Source organism: Pithys albifrons, chromosome 26 (genome assembly GCF_047495875.1).
Source record: "Pithys albifrons albifrons isolate INPA30051 chromosome 26, PitAlb_v1, whole genome shotgun sequence".
Lineage (NCBI taxonomy): Eukaryota > Metazoa > Chordata > Aves > Passeriformes > Thamnophilidae > Pithys > Pithys albifrons.
Genome location: NC_092483.1, coordinates 4230951 through 4244814, shown reverse-complemented (window position 1 = coordinate 4244814; position 13864 = coordinate 4230951). Strand labels below are relative to the sequence as shown.

At 42.1% G+C, this 13864-nt stretch overlaps 1 pseudogene; it reads right to left on the bottom strand.

The window, feature by feature from the left end:
• Positions 1–5974: 5974 nt before the first annotated feature.
• LOC139683001 (uncharacterized) lies at positions 5975–7480 on the bottom strand (annotated as a pseudogene).
• Positions 7481–13864: the final 6384 nt, after the last annotated feature.

The window sequence follows — 13864 nt, the reverse complement described above, 5'->3', positions numbered from 1 at the left end:
CTTCCACTGACTTGGCATTTTCTTCTTACTCCTCAGTGTGAGGAGCAGGTCCTTGTTCAGCAGTGCCAGTTTCTGGACTGCCTTTCTTGATTTCTTACACATGGGAATGGAGAGCTCTTGTGCTCTAAGAAAAATGGCTTTAAAGAGTTGCTAGCTCTGGTCAGCCCCTATGTCTATAAGGACAGCTTCCCAGGGGATCTCAAACCTCAAGCATGTTCCTGAGAACTGCCTGTGGTGTGTCTCAGTCATTCAGCCACCAGTTACTCAGCACTTTGTATGAAATCTGCTCAAGTTACTTGCATTTATGCCCAGGACTCCAGTTAGCCAAGCCTATTTGTTACATCTCTTCTACTGAGCAGATTTTGGCTCAGATTATATTATTATTTTCAGTAAAGAAAGGGACTGGACTCCTGACTGAGTGCCACCCTGGGCTGCCCCCGCAGTGGCTGCTGCCCATGCCTTTGTCACTCCAAACCCCATCTCCCATCACTGTTCCCATGCTCTCCCTTTCCTATGTCCTCCCAGTTCCATTCATGTAAATGAGGCCTGTTATGAGCAGCCCCAGTGCCAGCAAGAAGGGAAATTCTGGTGATGCTGGTGTGACTTTCAGATCTGCTTAATTTTGATGCAGATTGAACTATAAGTTTGAATATTCTCTTGAGCAAAATTAAAACTCAAGTTATCTGTAAATACCAAAAACTGATTTTTATTAATTGATTACTAGAGAGATGCGAAAGGAAAAGAGGAAAAATAAGAAAAGTTAGGAAAAACGCTCAAGATTATTTATAGAAGCAGAGGAAAAGATACCACCATGAAAAAACTACTTGAGTGCCTTATCGATGTAACTGAGGGGGGGGGGGAATGCAGTTTCTCTCTCTGTATCTGTTAGCTGCAGGAGGATGGTGAGTCTTTGAAATGCAAAATGCCTGTTATTTCCCCTCACTACTGACCAGACCGGCTGGCTTCTGGTTTAGCTGCAAAAGAGGCTGCCTTATTTTAGCCTGTAAGAGAAAAATTCAGAGAAAGGATATACCTCACACACAGTCACAGACTCTATTCAGGCTGGCAGGCAGTCTTGCTCTAGGCCGATGCTCTCTCCAGGCTGGCAAGCAGTCTCTCTCTCTTGAGGCAGATGATGGCTGGTGGTGTTGGAAGGAAGGTAAGACGAGCTGAGAGGAGAGATCAGAGAAAACCAGGCAAGGTTCTCTAGTTTCTCCTTGTCTCTTGTTCCTCTAACTTCTGAATTCATCTTCAGGTTTTTATAATGCTTTCCAACTTCTACACAATTTTTTTGGCACGTAGTCAAAACAACAAAGGCAGGATCTTCTGGCAGGAAATATTTCCTTGAGAAAGCTCTTCCACGAAAGCTGACATAGCGATGTTAGCAGAATGTATTGAGAGGCAGAAAACAATGGAGAAACATATTTTTGACTTCTTTGTATATCACATATTCCACCCCAATGATTTGACATTGTTTTTCGGCACATCAATGTAGCTTTCTTCAGTGGTGGTAATATGAATATAGCGAACAGAGGGAGAGAATGAAATAAGCAAACGATTGATCATGCATTTAACTAGGCCAATGCCAATAATTAAGAATACAATTCCAATGACAATTGCTATTCCAATTTGTATAATCTATTTTACCCATCCCATGAGTCTTAAAGAGTCCAGGCCATTCCCAGAGGGGCTATATATTTTGCAGTTTTACAACCAGTATTGTCTACATGATCAAGGATGGTGATTTTAGGTTTAGTATTTATTGGAGTACCGTGGATTGGGTAGTGAGTATAGGGAATACCACAGTGATTAAGGAGATATTTGGAGGTTGAGTTACAGGATTCATCCTGATTTTTCCAGCCTTTAGAGGGGTATCTCCAACAAGTACATGTCTCTTAATAATGTTCTAATTCTAAGCATAAACCATGTTTCTGGGGGATCTCCTGGTCCTTCTTTGCATGTTATAACCTTTGAGCAATTGAATAGAGAACTGTCTTCTACTTGAGACACTGTAAATTTGGGTTCTTTAAATTTGGATTTAAGAAATTGTTGTACAGACCATGCCCACATTAAGTTTTTTCGGTCAATTGGGGTTATATTTGTTATATTAGGGAGTTGTACACACCAGGAGGGACTAAAAACTGTGGCATACTTACTTTCATATACATCTGGCATGTATAAGGGGTCAAAGAGGGGATCCCATGAATAAACAAGGCAGGGTTGTCTAGCATTGTATTCCTCAAAGGTTATTGTTCCAGGTTTAAATTCACTTTTACTTGATTTAATAGATGGGTGAGGGGATTCAATTTGAGATAAGATAGTTACATTTACTTCTGGACGATTAGTTTTGCAATATTTGCTGTGTGACAACCAGTCTAGGGTTATATTAGGAGGTGGGATATAAGTTTGGTATGGGTCATGCACTATAGGAATACCTTTCCAGGGTATTTGGGCTCCACTGGTCTTGTTTGTCCACTGCTCAGATAGGGGTAAAGGGACTGTCACACTTGTCATGTTAAAAACAAAAGATAAATTCAATTGTATCATAAAAAACCGCAATCCTTGTTCAGTAGATTCGGGTAAAGTGATACAAATACCTTGATCAGTATGATTCCATATTTTTGCAAACCTTTTGATTAGTTCCCAGGCAAGACTTTTCTGATTTTCACCTTTAACAGTTAGTTCTGATGAGCATACATACAAGGTAAATAACCATACAAACATAACTAATAACTTTTAACTACAGTTACCCATAAACTTAAACATAGTCCAAATTTGAGGTTCTTTCATTCACCATTCTGAAAAGTTTTCTTTGCTGAACAGTTACCTGTAAAAGAAAAAAGAAAAGTCTGTCCAGCCCCTTTTAGGGCCAACATTAAAATGTAGGAACAATCCATCGTGAGCTTATTTTGTGTTCTTTGCCATAAGCATCTTTAGCTTTCCAGGAGTACATGTTCAAGGGTGTGGCTAGTACCATTGGTACAGCTCCCACGGTAGGCAGTTCTACTAATAACAGGCTGTCCAGGAAGGTGAGAGGGTTTTTGATTACTCTCAGGTTTTGATGTTGCTGGTAGCAGAGAGGGAGGCTGTGGATAAAAAGCTGTGAGTCTAGGACAACCATTTACCCCCCATGTGTTATTTATTACTTTTACAGCATCGCAGAGTCGTTCAGTCCAATTGGGTTTCTGAGGTTTTAGAAATCGTTTTAGCAGGCCATTTGTTCTCTCCACTATGCCATTTGCTTGTGGATAATAAGGTGTGTGGAATATCCACTGGATTCCTTCTTCCTTGGCCCACTCCTGGACGATGGCAGCTGTGAAGTGTGACCCGTTATCTGACTGGATAGATACAGGTTTTGGGAAAAAACTGAACCACATTTTAAGAGCTTCCAGAGTGTTTGTACTGGTTGCCCAAGGGAAAGCTTCTGCTTGCACCAATCCTGACCTAACTTCTACTCCTACTAACACACACTGTTTTCCCTCAGATTTTCTAAAGGGCCCAATATAGTCTATTTGCCATGTGTCCCATACACCTTTTTTGTCTCTTATATGTAACGGGGGTTGTCTTAAAGGGTGACGCTCAAGGCGAGTTCTGCACTGCTCACATGAGGATATGCAGCTGCGGCACATCTCTCTTGTGACTGGCCATCCCCTGCTTCCTGCTTCTTTGTAAAGGTCTTGTGTTCCTGTGTGCTGTCGTTTTAAATACAGCCACTCTAACAGTCTATCCCAGTTCTCTGCAGGAGCTTTCACACTTACGGGGGATAGTTTGGCTAGTTCATCTACTTTGTTGTTCCAGTGGCTAGCTGGAGTTTTATTTTCCTGGTGAGAGGCTACCCACCCGACTAAAAAATTCCCTTTCTTTGCTGTAGCAAGAATTTCTTGCCACTTTTCCTTTTGCCAAACAGGGACTCTATTCACCTCCCAGTCATTTCTGTCCCAGAAGGGGAGCCACTCAGTACACCCTTTGAACACAGCAAAAGAATCTGTGTAAACATACACAGAGTCAGAGGTTTTAGCTTCATGGTTAAATACACTCCAAACTGCTACTAATTCTCCTACCTGTGCACTGCCTTCTCCTTCAGTTATTATTTTGTTTCCAGCATTTACTTCTAAAGCTGCAGCACGGTATTTCCAAACTTTACCTTGCCGCTTAGCTGAGGCATCCGTAAACCACAGATGCTGCAATTTCTCTGAATATGGGGGTGCTACTTGGATCACAGAAGGTGGAGAGTCAGCTGTGCTATTTAAAGTTACTTCATCCTGTAAGGGAAGATTTTTCCGAGCTCCTTCTGTTACCTGAAAAATGGTGCAATAATGTTCAATTTGAGCATACCATTTCCGAACAGTAGCTTGCTGGGCCACCCCGTCAGGGGGTGTGGTTCCTGCCAAAACAGGCTTAATGACCTTAAAAGGTCCCCTTAGAATTAGGACTTGCTGACGAACAATTTTTTCTGTTTCACGGACAGCAGTACTCACCACAAACAAGCCTTTTTCCCAGGTAGAATATCGTTTTTCAGCATCTTTAAAGCTGTGGGAATAAAATCCTATAGGCCTGGTGGGACTATCAGGTCCTCTCTGCCATAAGTGTATGGACAGTCCAGAGCTTGCAAATCCCCACTCAATTTGTACTGGATCAGTAGGGTGTATGGGACCCAGTGAGTGGTATGTGTTGGCCTCAAAAATTAGGAGTTGCAAGGCTTCATCAGGAAGGGGAGTCCATTCCCACTTTGCTTTTTTCCTCAGCAAATCATATAAAGGCCGTGCAATTATTGAAAAATCAGGAATGTGTTTTCTCCAAAACATTAGCAGGCCTAAAGCATGCTGTAAATCTTTTTTGTTTTCTGGTGTTTTAAGTTGGTCTAGGCAGGTGAGTGTATCTGGGGGAATACAAACCATTCCTCCTTTCCACCAAATTCCTAGGAATTTTACTTCTTGTGCAGGAGTTTGTACTTTTTCAGGAGGGATATCTAAATCCAGAGACTCAAGGTGCCTGATAATGTCTGTTTGAGTTGTTTGCACAGATGTAATTTCATCTCCTCCCACCAAAATATCATCAATTAATTGGTACACCTTTACTCCAGGTGCAGGAGGAATAAGTGACAGCTCTTGTGCCAGTGCATGATGTGCTAGAGTGGGTGAGTGTTTGAATCCTTGTGGGAGTCGGGTAAAAGTGTATTGCTGACTCTCCCATGTAAAAGCAAAGCGCTCTTGATCCTGTTCTTGCAGGGGGACCATAAAACCCATATCTTTTATGTCAATAGTGGCCATAATTTTATGGGCCTGTTCTTGGATGGTCGCTATTAACTCAGCTAGATTTGGGACTGCTGCAGTGAGAGGCCCTGTATTTGCATTCAGGCGTCGGTAATCTACTGTCAGTCTCCAGTTACCATTTGGTTTATGCACGGGCCAAATAGGTGAATTGTAAGGAGAATGTGTTGCAACCACTATTCCCTTTTCTTTTAAACCTGTAATAACTGGAGTGATACCTTGTCTGGCTCCTAAGGGTAAAGGGTAAGGTTTGACAGTGGTTATCAGGGAGGGAGGAAGAGCAGGGGCAGATCGTAGTAAACAGAGATGTGAGATTTCCTTTCCATAAGCCCATATGTTTCCTTCTTCATCAGTCCAAGACTTTCCCTTAAGGAGGTCTAACCCCAATAAATTGGTCGGAAATTTACCTAAAATCATGATGGTTTCAACTGCTTTCTCCTCCCCTGGTAACCAGCATCTTACCTTTGCTGTTATCTGGAGTTATATGTTTCCAAAAGCGTCTGCAACAAACATTCCTTTACGTGAGGGAGTGATTCCACATGCAGATGCATCTTCAATTTTCAAAGCAGATATTTGAGCATCAGTATCTACTAGAAAAGTGACAAGAGTTTTACGAGAACCAATAGGACAGGTTATTAGCAAGTCACCTTTAGAATTTTTGGTAAGCCTTCTAATGTAAATCCAACCTTCACCCCCCGGCTCACCTATTGAGGATGAAGCGAGGAGTTTCCCGTCACTTCCTCTTTTTGTGGTTCCTCCAGGGGAGGGGTGGTGGCAGCTTTAAGGGATCCCTCTTTCGCTGGCCATTCTTGAATTAATATTTCTAATTTATCTGTGGGTTGGCCATCCATTAGGGATTTAGGGATTCCCTTTGCAAGCCTGCAATCCACAGGGTATTCCGTTTTTCCCTGTGTATCCCCGTATTTGTGGGTGCTCTCTGCCCAGGAGAGAATGTTACTTTTCGGAGTTTTACTGGAGGAATAGTTGTTTTGCATTCTGTATGCCTAATTGATTTAGAATCAGTAGTAACTGAAGGTACTGGACCATATTTTCTTCCATAATTAATTAACTCTTGTGCTACCTCCCCCCAGGTCCAGATTTTAGTTTTATTTTCTCTGCGGTAAGCACCAGGGGTTAAAGCAGCTTCTAAAGTGGCTGCAGCCCTTTCTTCTTTGGTGAGGCTTTCTATTTGTCCCTTTAGCTGAATGCCTATGGGTTTCAAAGATTCAGGGAGGCATCTGATAAGAGGGATCATTCTTTCAGGGTTTACCGGCAGCATCATAGGAGAGTCACGTCTTGGCGTTAATTCCCTGTCATGCATCATTTATAAACAAGCGGCCTTTTGGACACTCTCCACAATTTGATTAACATTTCCCACTATTGCCAGGGGATCTCCCCTCTCTAGGGGGCTGAGCCCCCCAGCCCAAAAAGCTGCTCTTTGGGTTATAGACCAGGGAGCACGGTTATCTCCTGTGGTCAGAAAAACTCCAGCTCCCCAAAATCCCTCAGCTTCTTTTTCTGATAACAAAATTTGGTCACCCCCTGTGAGACTCTCCAAACATACCCAGTTTCAGATTCTTTAGGGGTTCTGCTGTATTCTTTTTTCAACTTAGCCAATTCAGTTGCTGTATAAGGAATTTCTTTAGTAGTTATTTGGGGTGTGTCATCATCTGACCCCTCATATGTATATTCGGTTTTAATCAGGGGTTGCAGGGCAATAGCCTCTTTTCAACTTGGTCACGCAAAGGTTTTAGGTCAGAGATGGGATATATTTCTTTAGATGACTCCAGCTCTATTTCTTTTTTCCCTTCTTTCATTAGTCTTGCATATAACTCTTCTCTGAGTACTCTAGTAGTGGCTTTTTCATTCCTTATTTCTTCCTGGAGGACATTAACAGTAGTTTTCTGTTCCTCCAGCTGCGTCTGCAAGGATTTAACTAAATCTTGCAGGGAGTTAACCGCTTCTGTGTGACTTTTTTGCTGTTGTACTTTGTGGTTAACTGCAGTAATTAATGCAGCACCTAATACTGAACACACAATAGGTTTTCCTTTACCTTTTCTAGCTCTTACCCCGGCCTGCAGGGTAGAGATCCTATGAACAATTGCTTGAATATTATACCAATTATCTTGTGCCCACTCCATTCCTGGAGGAGATGGCTTGGCATGAAATTCATCTAATAGATTTATAAGCGCTTGCACATCATTTTCCATATTACCACAAATTTGGAGTGAATACGTTTCCAGGGGGTACCTCTTCAAAGTTACAGCAAAATTTCCCCAAATTTTTCACTCCTCTCCCTGGAAAGGCCCCTCTTAAAGGTTAATTTCTAAAATTACACAACAAGTCGGAGCAATCTTCTCCAGGGAGCCCCTCTTAAAAGTTACAGAAAATTTTCCAAAGTCTCGCTCCTTTCCCTGGAGAGTTACCTCTTAAAAAGTTACCATGTGCACATTAACTTCAAAAAACAAGACAAAAACCAACCAAACACACAAACAAACTTGTAATGTCAAAGTCCTAAAGTCACAGTCATAAAGTAAGAAAGGAAGGTACTTTTACTCTGTTTGTAAGATATCTTACTCTGTTTGTCTTATCACAAAAATGATCGATCATAAAATTTAACAATTATCAGATTTTTGGGATAAACAGTTTTGCTTCAAGAGAATCCTGCCGACTACGCCAAATTAATGTGACGTTCAGATCTGCTTAATTTTGATGCAGATTGAACTATAAGTTTGAATATTCTCTTGAGCAAAATTAAAACTCAAACAAGTTATCTGTAAATACCAAAAAGTGATTTTTATTAATTGATTGCTAGAGCTGGAAGGAGAAATAAAAGTAGATTGATAAGCTCCTAAAATGCCCAGCCAGCCCCAGACTACCAGGGTGTCACCTTGCCTCCTCCCTCAAAACAACCTGCGACACCAATCCGGCTGCTGAGTGGAACTTGACTGAGTGGGAGAAAGAAGAGGTGCCCTCAGGATTTAACCTCACATTCACTTATTTTAATTAATAGATCTCCTCCTCGTGCTTTATAATGACTGTTTATTGCTCTCCTTTAGAAATTTTGTAATTAATTTTATAGTGAACAGTAATTAATAGCATGGAAGTAGATTTCCCCCTCCTCAGGTAATGGAACTGTCCACTGGGTTCCTCAGAGTGGACACTGAAATTTTAACTCCTTTTCTGTCAAATCCCAAATTCCTCTTGTGGAAGGTTATTTCTTTCAGATACTTGGATCCTGCCCGAAGTTCTATTATACTTAAAACACCACAGAGAGGTCAGGGTTGTAAGAACTGTCTCATACCGGCAGTGTGAAATGGGAGAAATTACTACTGACTCTCAAGATGGACTTAAATGCCATCATGTAAAGTAATCCATTGTGTTTTCTTCTTAATAAGTGTTTTAGAAACTGATTTTTTCTTTAAGTTTTGCAGTGGAAAACTTTGTAGACCCTACAGCATACCTTCCACCCCAGGTCAGCTCTATCCTCATCCCTTGAGTACCTACATTGCCCTTAGTGAAGAGTGGTTGCTCCTCTCAGGTGGGTTAAGTTACCTTTCAAAATAACTTTTCTCTTGAGCAGTAACTGGAGACATGGATGCATCCTGACCTGAGACCTGGAGGCCTAAACTCTATTTCTTACTTCCAGCACTTAAGTGTATGGTAGGATGTTATGGATTTTGATATATAGTCTTTCCCAATTGCAGAGGAATTAAAGAAAATTGTAGTAAATGTACTTTTCAAAATAACGTAAGGTGAGGGATCATTTAGATAAAATTTATGTTTCTTCAACTATTCCTTCATTTCTATATTTTGGCTTCCCCTCGACTTCAAGTGGCAATTCAATCCCTCAAAAAGCTTCAGTTATCTTAAATAAAGCATATAAAAACCCTATTGACTTCTTAGTTCTTAGCCTCTTCAGTCTCTTGGCTGTACTGAACTCTAGAAACTCCATTTTCCTTCCTCAGATTGTTTCCTGGACTTACAGCACTGGATCTCTCTGGAATTTTCCCTTGACCTTAATGGCTGCAATTAAATGTTTTTCTTTCAGTTATTTTTCTTTTCTGGCATCTTTGCTGGATAAAGGTTCTTTCTTTGGACCACTCTTTTTCTTTCCATTTTTTTAAATTCTCTAATTTCCAAAGGATACTGTTCTGAACTATAGGAACTGTACAGTAAGAGACATTTACATTTTTTTCTGGAAGAAATAGAGGGATATAGTTTAAAGTAAATGCAGAAAAAAATTGTTGCTTTTACTCCCAGTTATTAAGGTTATTAGGCATGTCTTGGTAGCAGGGAACATGTGGAAAGAGTTCTGGTAGAAGAACTTTTGGAAGACGCTTATGTCACCTGCACTAGCACAAAGTTTTTTCCAGAAGCCTCTTAAGTTGTATGAATGGATGTACAAATGGCAGCTCCTAGACTTCTTAAGGACAAGCAAAGTGAGTTACTTCTACTGGTGTCTGACAATTCATGAATACTGGTAATACATTTCCTGTAATAAACTAGGCATTAGAATATTTAAATTTATCACAGCTGTATAACTTCTTGCCTGAAAAGTGTTTTGCACATTTGGTTTATATTTCAACATTAGGCCTAGTTTTCTCATCTAAAAAGCACACATGGCATACAACTGCAACCACAACTCTTAAAAGTAGAAGGAAACCATTATGCCAAATAACATTAAGTTGTAAGATTTTGTTTCATACAACGCATATGAAAAATGTCTGCTTTTGCTTAGAGAACTTGTACAAGTTTAAAAAAAGTAAACAAGGCTACTGTATTCACTCAGTGAATTTTCTTGTTTGGTTCTCTTCAGTCAAATGTAGAGCTTTCCTTTTCATATGACCCTGAGATTAGCTCAGTTGGTTAAAACTTGGTTGTAATAATGCCATTGACTTGAGTTGGACTCGATGATCCTTGTGGGTCCCTTCCAACTCAGAATAGTCTGTGATTACCTAGAGAGAGTCTGTGATATGAAGTGTTGGGAACACTGGAAACTTTTCAAGTTCTTGTTGATTCTGTTGCCCTCCCACATTCCTCTCCAATTAGACTCTAGAAACAACTTATTTTCTCTCACACTACAGCCTCACAGATGGCTATGATTCTTTGTGGGTTGGTTAAAATGCACAGCTTGTTTCTCTTCCTTCAGAAATAAGCAACAGAATAATATAAACCCTTCATTTATACTCTGTGGTGTGAAAGTGAGACATGTGAAGTACTAACACAATGTCTGATTTATGACCATTACATCCTGCTTATAAGCCCTAGAAAGGGGGTGGTAACATGTTTGAATAAGCCCGTGCAACCTTCCACTAATCAGCTTGCTTCTTCAGGGGCATGTGCAGTCAGTCAACTCCTCCCTCAGTAGTCCTGCTTGCATCTGGGAAATTGAGTTTTCCAGGCAGTCCCTCTGCTTCCAATTACCTGTAAACATTCACCTAAAACCAGTCCCTACACATCTCCCTTTGTTTTGTTACAAGTTAAAGGCAGTATTATAAATACCACAAGCAATGCAATAGAAATCAGAATACAAAAAAACTTTTTTCAATATGAACAATCCCGATGCAGTTCTCATTAGGGTCTATCCTTTTGAATCCTTTATTTAACAAACCTTCTAAAATCTTTATTAAATCTGATCTTTTCTGTTAGTAAGCAACTTTAATTAAACCAATAACTTTGATGAGTCCAGGGTATGCATTTCCTAACTTTAGACTTTTCATCTGATGGCAATTTTAATGCAGGGGTTTGTTCCTAAAATCTTCATTCAATCTAAGTGTTTTTGCAAATGAATGACCTTGATTAATCCAAGGCTATGTGTCCTTTGACCATTATCTGAAAGTGTTTATGTATAGAGGTAATGTGATCGTGCATTTGAGGTTTTGTGCCTTGGCAGTCACATTCTCACATGTTCACACACAAACACACACAGTTTACACACATTCAAAGGGCACCCTTTTCACTCACACATTCATACAACTGAATTTGAAATTTTGCTTTGCTTCCTGTGGTTGTGATTGAAAAATGTTTGACTATGTGTTTCTTTTGACCTTTGAATTGCTGAGGAAAAGACAACCTTAACAAAAGAACTTGAGAAAACTTTAACACAACCCTTCTCCCATATTCAACTTAAAATTCAAAACAATTTCTTCATAAACTTTCTGTAAGTCTCCAATTCTTCATAAACTTTCTTCTGTAAGCAATCCTAGGCTTCTCCCCCTTTTTTTTGTTCTTGACTGGTATGTGATGAGGCACTACTTGATGTGTCTTGGTGTCTGCTGTCTGTGGGGAATTTGGCATCTTTCTGTAAAACTTAGCACAAGTTATTAAAAGTTATATTAAGGTTTATTTTTGTTTTGCAAAGCCAGAAACACCCAAACCAATCATAAGGGACCTTGATGTCTTGAGTTTGAAACCTGTAACAGTGAAAGAAAAACTCACAATATCTCTAAAAACTAACCCTGGAAATAATGACAGGTTGCTGTGAACACAAATGGTTATTGCAGAATACAAAACACAAGGTTATGAATGCATGAATGAACACACCCAGAAGCTTTTACTTTTGGTGGGGTTTATCTGTTCATTACTTTTAATTTGAATTTGCAGAGCAATTACACTTTCAAGCACCAAACAGAAGGAATTATGGTAATGATTTGGTAAATTTGATTTTCAACACTTAGCTTCAGTTTTTACTCACTTTGTTTTTTAGTACTTTTCAAGAGGTTTTCTGCAGCTCCTTCAATCCAGTGTGGTTCAAGCTTTCACATACTTCCAAAATTATTATCCAATTTACAAGTGTGTTTTTATGAACAAATGTTATACAGGAATATTGCTGAAATATTGGAAACCAGCTTATAAAAGCTGCAAAACTATACAGAAACTTATGCAAACACAAGAAAACTAATCATCAATATATTCCAAAAGCCTGTTGATCTTGTCATGTCTCTAGACAACATTTTAAGTTGGCCATTTCTTCTTGTTCTGTGAGCTAAGATAAAGGATCTGTCACCTGTTAAATTGCTTAAAACCAAGGACTGTGCTTGCAGAGATTGTACACTTGTGTGTTTCTGTGCCATGACTTGTGCAAGATAAAGTGAAACTATGAATACATTTCACAAGTGATTTGAAGACAATGACACTTTTAAAATACAACCGTTAGAATATATGCTGGAAAATAACATACAGAAGGGTGACATTTTTGCAGTTTGCAGAAAAATTCTTGTCTTTCAGGGCATTAATGTATGTTCTTTCCTTAGGGCCTCTACCCACGCTAGGCCATGGTCATGCAGCTTCCAGAGCATCCTCGCTGATTTTTGGCGGGCTTTTTCAAACAAAGACAATATGGTGCCTGGCTCCTCCCCCACCCTGGTCACGCGCTGAGGAGACGGACAAAGAAGTATCACACCGAACAACCCCCGTGGCTGAAAACAGCCAAAAAACTATAAAATACATGGGTGGCCAGCTACTCCGTGCAGCATTCCCCGGATTAAAGATGAAAAACCCGACAAAAATCTTGTTTTCTACTGGCAGCCCCTCCGTCGCCAGAGGGTGGGTCCCCGAAGCCTGCTGTACCATGCGGGGGCACGTCCCCCGCGGCCCCACACACTCCAAACCACCTCGAAGAAAGGGAAAAATTAAACCTTCGCCTACACCTGCGAACCGGGGGTGCCCCGGCCCTACGCTGTCCCAGTCAGGCAATCCCCCAGGCTGTGCCGCCCTGCCTGGTACCCCACCGTTCCAGGCGCGCCACCCCGGGCAAGCTCCCAAGATGGCCCCCGTCACACGGTCTCCATGTGGCTTGCCCAGACAAAGGCGAATCCATCACTGCTGCGCAGATCCCGCCGCGCTCCCAACACACTGGCGCCGCTGCCTCACTGGCACGACTCGGCTCTATGGATCCCGACCTGGCTCCTGCAGCCATTGGCTGCGTTGCGAAAGGCGTAGAGGAGGAAGGCGGGGGTGGGGGGGGTGCGGCCGCCGAACCCGCGGTTCTCCCGGCCATGGCCATCTCCTGCGATCAGACACTCGGCGGCATGCCTGCCCCAGCCCGCCGCGGAAACCAAACTGGCCCCGCTCCACCTGCTCGGGGAAAGAGGAGGGAACCGGACAGTCCAGCGCGGCCCCGCCGGGCGTGGCAAACACCACGTGGGGCCGCCTCGGGCTGCGGCGTGATCGCAGCGTCTCCAGGGTTTTTACCCGCGTTCTCCTCCGGGGTCCAGCCCTCCGCGGCAACCTCAGCACTTGGTGGAGCTGCCGCCAGCTTTTTCGCTTTTTCTCGCTGTCGGAGATTTCGCCTGCCGCGCCTATCGGGTGCGACATTCGACCGCTCCCGTGGTGATTTTTGCTGGGCACTCTGAGCACCGCCGCCTCCTGTCGTTGGAACACCGGCGCCATATTATCTCCGGGATTGTTCCCCCTGGGGTCTCAATTTCGGCTCGCGCCGCCGCTCCGCTCCACACTGCCCGCCCCCGTGCTTGACCCCGCACGAGGCTCACTTGTTCTGTGGCTGTGGGTACTCATGGGCACTGCGGGGACGCGGTCGGTGCCATCTTGAGTGCCGCGTGGGTTGTCTCTGGGCTGGGACAGGAGTTCTC